At 52.6% G+C, this 6,259-nt stretch overlaps 1 pseudogene; it reads left to right on the top strand.

Moving 5' to 3' along the window:
- The window catches only part of LOC119361592, a 71,934-nt pseudogene that overhangs the window by 4,867 nt on the left and 60,808 nt on the right, over positions 1-6,259 (top strand).

Raw genomic sequence — 6,259 nt, 5'->3', positions numbered from 1 at the left:
AGATGGGGCCCAGATCTGGGCCAGGAGGGTGCCGCCGCCTGTCGCCGTGTCAACCCGTAGCCAAGTGGTTGCGCCGCTGCCTCCCCACCATCCAGAGCAATTCCGCCGCCGGAGCCGACGACCAGGCCCGCCCAGACCAAGATGGGGCCCAGATCTGGGCCAGGAGGCGCCGCCGCCTGTCGCCGTGTCAACCCGTAGCCAAGTGGTTGCGCCGTCGCCTCGCCACCATCCAGAGCAACGCCGCCGCCGGAACCACCGATGCCCGAGGTACACCGCCGCAAGCCGGCAACGGGGAAGGAAGACACCACCCGCTACCGCTGAAGGTCCGAAGCCGGTCCCTGGTCGCCACTGCTGGGCACAGCCGTCGCGCGGACAAGCACCCACCCATCTCCACCGCACCACAGCACGCCGCCGATTAGAGAGAGCGCCGCCATGCCGCCGGACCCCGTGCATGCCCGACGCCACCGCCCAGGGAGGGAGCCCCGTGCCCACCAGATCCAAGACGAGGAGGAGAGATCTCCCGCCGCCAGCCACCGCCTAGGGAGGGAGCCCCGCGCCCACCAGATCCAAGACGAGGAGGAGAGATCCCCTGCCGCCAGCCACCGCGAGGGGCTTTGCCCGGGCGGCACCGGCCGGCGGGGGAGGTAGGGGAGGGAGCCCGTGGCGGGATCTGGCGCCGCCGCTCGAGCCTCCCGCAAGGGGGACGGCGGTGCCGCGGGGGCAAGGCGGGACATTTTTCAGTGTACTATGCCAAACTCCGCCACTAGACCCTTCATTTTTCCCTTCACCTAGGCATAGTTTTGGTCTTGTATGACTTTGCTTTTGCTAGCGTGATCCTTTGTGTGTGTGTGTGTGTGTTGTTGTTGTTGTTGTTGTTGTTGTTACTGTCTTTTTTCTGCGGGGAAATTTTCAATCTATTCATCATCAATTATAATAGTATAAAGAATAACAGAAACAATAAAAATTACATCCAGATCCGTAGACCACCTAGCGACTACTGCAAGTACGAGCCGAAGGCGCGCCGGCGTCATCGCCCCTCCCTCACCGGAGCCTGACAAAGCTTGTTGAAGTAGATAGTCAGGAAGTCGTCATGCTAACGCCCTATAGAAACAATGCACCAGAATAGCAAACGCCGCCGTTGAAGAGAAGTTTAGATCGGAATGATGCAACCTGTATACACGCGAACACACGTGGACAAATACAGAATCCACGTGGATCCACCGAAGACAAACGCCGACCGAGTCTCGCAAGATCCGTCGGTGACAAACCTCCACATGCCCTGTGATGATGCTAGAAGCATCACCGGGATGGGGAGCTAGGGAGGGGGCGGGGGGTCTTATTCCATCTTCGGAGAGCCGATATCGCCTCGTCTCTTTGAGCAGAATACAAACCCTAAAAAAACTCAGAAAAGCATAAAAAGTGAAGCCCTCCCACCGGCAAGTGCTGGAGTCCACCACACCTCCATGGCCCTAAATGCCACAGGAGATGAGGCAGACCGGCGTCGGCGCCGACGGGAGACAGAAGAAACCCTAGTGGCTGCTGGGTACGAGCGCACTGTGTGTGTTTGTGTTGGCTATGTGCATCTTAAAGGTCAAGTATGTTCTCATTGTGTTCATATTCCTTTGATTCTATATTTTGAAATAATAAAGAAGCCCTGAATCGAAAAATGTGTGGAGGTTTGGGGAGAAAAACTTCAGTCCTCAAAGGGTTCTTTTAAGAGCATCGTTTTTTTATTATAAATTTTTGAATTCACTTTTGTGCTCGAGCTTCGAATTCAATTTTCCGTTTCCTTGTAGGGCTGGTTTGGGGAAATTTTTTACTTTTCTCCTGAGCCGGCTCAACTGCCAGGCTCGGCGTACGGTCACGTCGAGACGAAGGCACCACTGCCCGCGAATTCCGGCCCACGCGGCGTGGGGATGTTGGAGCAGATGCCATATCTGTGCGTGAGCGTGGTGAAGGCGCGGGACCTGCCTACCATGGGCATCTGCGGCGCGCTGGACCCGTACGTGGAAGTGAAGCTAGGTGATCACAAGGGCGTGACGCGGCACATGGAGAAAAACGCCAACCCGGTGTGGCGGCAGATGTTCGCCTTCTCCGCCGTCCATGTGCAGTCCAACCAGCTGCAGATTATCATCAAGCACAAGGACGTGCTCCAAGACGACTTCGTCGGCCGCGTCGTCTTCGACATGGCCGACATCCCCACTCGCCTCTCGCCTGACAGCCCGCTGGCACCGCAGTGGTACCACCTTTCCGATGCTCACGGCGAGAGCTATCCCCATAGCCATAGCCACGGCGAGATCATGCTCGCTGTTTGGCTCGGCACGCAGGCCGACGAGGCCTTCCTGGAGGCGTGGCACTCTGATGCACACTCCCTCTCCCCGGAGGGGCTCACCAACATGCGCTCCAAGGTGTACTACTCCCCCAACCTCATCTATCTCAGGGTCGCTGTCATCATGGCGCAGGACCTCATGGGCACTAAGAACGATCAACCACTAGCGCCGACCATCGCCAAGATCCAGATAGGCAGCCAGATCAGGCTAACGCGGCCCGGGCAGCCGCAGGGGTCGGCAAACCCGGCGTGGAATGAGGAGTTCATGTTCGTGGCCAGCGAGCCGTTTGAGGACCCGCTGGTGGTGACCGTGGAGGAGAAGGTCGGTGCCGGGAGGGACGAGCCCATCGGCCGCGTTATCATCCCCGTCGCGTCCCTGTACGTGAAGTGCAACGACCTGGTCATGCCGGTGCCGCCCAAGTGGTTCAGCCTCTCGCGTGGGATGACGGGGAACAAAAACACGGAGACGTTCAAGACGTTCGCCAGTATGATCCAGCTCAGGATGAGCCTGGACACGGCGTATCACGTGATAGACGAGCAGCCAGAGTACATAAGCGACCTGCATCCGGCGGCGGCGTTTTGACACTACTCATTACTGTACTAGCATTTTTGAAGTTGGAATTTTGCACGAAAGTACTATTAATCTGTATATTTAACACGTATATACACACCTGCCTTTCATAATCAGTATATTTAATAACACGTATAATTTGTTGAAGAAACTCCGCAAGAGCGCCATTGGCATCCTGGAGGTGGAGATCCTGGGCGCACGTGACCTGGCCGTGGGCGTGGAGAACCCGTACGTCGTCGCCAAGTACGGCAAGAAGTGGGTGCGCACACGCACTCTCAACACCACTGCGCCGCAGTGGAACGAGCAGCACACCTGGGATGTGTTCGACCTCAACACCGTCATCACCTTCGCCGTCTTCAACGACTCCCACCGCGATGACAATGACCAGAGGATCGGCAAGGTGCGCTTTCACATCGCCACCCTCGAGACGGACCGCGTGTACACCCAGTACTACCCACTCATGGCGCTTTCACGGATCGGCAAGGTAGCAGCCGTGACCCGTTGGCTGCTAGTAATCACTTTGCCCAATCTCTCACCCAGCGAGCTGACTTCTGGCTGGGGCCTAATCCAAACTTGAGGACCGAAGTGTGGATGTGCCCGTCGGCTAGGCGCTGCACATCGTGTGGCGCCTAGCACCGAGGCGTTGCACAGCTGGGTGCGGGGCCCAGGGCTGCCACGGTGGAATGGCGTGCAACGCCCGCTAGCTGGGCGCTGCACCGTAGGGTGTGCCGCCGCCGTCGCGGGAGCTACACAAAAGGGTCAGGGGTGTGAAATAGTTTCACACCCAGTTCATTTTGTGAATTGATTTTGTTCGGAGGTTAAAATTGTCAAATTTGCTCCGGGTGGGCAAATCCCGGGTAAAATCGTCGCATGGTGCTCGGACCTGCATCGCGCCGGCTTGCCCGTACCCAGATACAACCAGGCAGCTAAGTCCCTCATGGCCCTACGTGTCAACGCTGGCCCTGCAGCACGCCAAGTCGGGCGCACGCACGTGACGCATGAGCCCAAACCCGCGAGACGTTGCATCGAAGCGAGGCGAAGGACTCGTGTCTGGATCCATGTGCGATTAAGACCGATGGCTTAGAAGGATGTTGTGTCTAAGTGCGACTAGGACAAACAATCAGTTGCCATGATCGAGGGCTAGTTTCCCAAATTGTCACGTATTTCATGCTTAGATACCTCGAATTATCGGACTAACCTGATCAAACTAGTGTTGCCAGCTACTGTCCCATAGTGACCGATAATAAGAAATATAATACGTAATGATCAATCAATGAGGTGAAGAAGCATGAAAAACGGCATGTTGCCACCTCATTTATCGTCGTCTTCGTCGTCCCTTTTCCTCCTCAATGAACGTCTGCATCTCTTGGAGCTTTGGCAAGTGTTCTGGATTTATTCATGCTAATTGCCTCTGGGGACGATTTATACAATGAACTTTGTTAGACATGCTGCACATAATGTTGCTTAACTTCCTGGCTATGGTTTCAAATGTTTCACTTAACTTTCGGTCTGCAGTTAGTCTCTGCGTGAATGGTGCAATGGAAAAAATAAATAGCAAACTATGAGGCAGCTGCAGTTCAAATTTGACCCGCGTCCAACTGAATCGGCGGGAATTTGTCTTTTTCACCAGAGGTGGATCAAAATTTTTGACATCCAACCATTTTGTCAATTGTGCATTAAATATAGCCTAGTATTTTATAAAAATGATTTGGTCCAATTTTGCAACAATTATTTGGTAGTTCCTTCACAAAAAAACCTCATTTCAGGCACTCGAAAAATAGAAAATGGTTTTTTCGTCCAAAGAAAATGAAAAGTTCCTTAGGCAACATTGTTTGCCATTCCAATATGCACCCTTGTGCATAATATGAGATCATTTGAACAAACTATGCCATGAATGTGGCCATAAGATTGATCATTTGGCTTGAAAGCCATGAATCTTCACACTTGATATCTCGTTTCTGAGAACACTTTTTTAAAATAATTACCGTATTACAATTTTATTATTTTTCCTGGAAACTTGTTCACATATGATGACACAATGCGAAGGTTTTCCAATTTTTTGATTTTTTTTTGAATTTTTTATGCTCGTTTCAAAATGCGGTCAAAACGGTGGGAATGACCGTTCCTAGCTAATGGTTGAATCTTGGAATTTTTTTTGGTGTTTCTCTGATTAAATAGATACGTATGTACCTCGAAATGATTTTTGTAAAAAATAAAGAGCAAACTATGAGGCAACTGCAGTTCAAATTTGACCCGCTTCCAACTGAATCGGCGGAAATTTGTCTTTTTCACGAGAGGTGGATCAAAACTTTTTACACCCAACCATTTTGGTCAATTGTGCATTAAATATGGCCTAGTATTTTATAAAAATAATTTGGTCCAATTTTGCAATAATTATTTGGGAGGTCCTTCACAAAAAAACCTCCTTTTGGGCACTCGAAAAATGGAAAATGGTTTTTTCGTCCAAAGAAAATGAAAACTTCCTTAGGCAACATTGATTGCCATTCCAATATGCATCCTTGTGCACAATATGAGATCATTTGAACAAACTATGCCATGGATGTGGCCATAAGATTGATCATTTGGCTTGAAAGCCATGATTCTTCACACATGATAGCTCATTTTTTAGAACATTTTAAAAAAATATTCCTTACTACGGGTCTTCGGTCACCGGGAAGGTGACGACGACGAACTCCTCGCTCGCGACCACCTCCTCGATGCCCTGCTCTTCTACGTGCCGAGGTCCTTGCTGGCGGCCTTGCCGAATAAAAATCCAGAGCTTCTTTATTCAGTATTGCCGCCCCCGCCCCCGAAGTCGAGACATCGAATGATCCAAAAACCTAAGCTACTAGGACCTTAAAACCTAAAGCTAAAATGATCTACACACGTGGGATCTGATGACCCTCCTCACCGCCGACGACCAAGAAGTCACCGGCGGAGGGGAACCGCCGAAAGACGGCGCCAAAATAGTCGGTTCTCTTAGCCAAAGAGATTTGCACTTTATTTTCAGCCAGCCGGTTATGGCCTACTTAGATGGTCATGGACGTCGCACACATGTACTCTGTTTTGATTGGTTCAGAGGCATGTCACGCGGATCATGGATCGAGCACCATCCGATCCACCCGGATCCAACGGCAGCGCTCCCTCCTCACCTTCTCACCACTCTTAGCCCAACAACCCACAGGCCACAGCCCGCACTCCTCCCTCCGTCCCTCGTCCCCCGCGAACCCTAGTGCTCCGTGATCCCTCCCACCTCCCCTCCCCTCGCCGCCACCCACCCCTCCCCTCGCTCTCCTCCCTCCCGCCCTCCCCTCCGGCAAGATCCAGCGTCCTCCCACCCTCCCCTCCGGCAAGATCCA

Source organism: Triticum dicoccoides, chromosome 2B (genome assembly GCF_002162155.2).
Source record: "Triticum dicoccoides isolate Atlit2015 ecotype Zavitan chromosome 2B, WEW_v2.0, whole genome shotgun sequence".
Taxonomy (NCBI): Eukaryota; Viridiplantae; Streptophyta; class Magnoliopsida; order Poales; family Poaceae; genus Triticum; species Triticum dicoccoides.
Note: the sequence above shows the minus strand (reverse complement) of the source record. Positions and strands in the feature narration are given on the sequence as shown.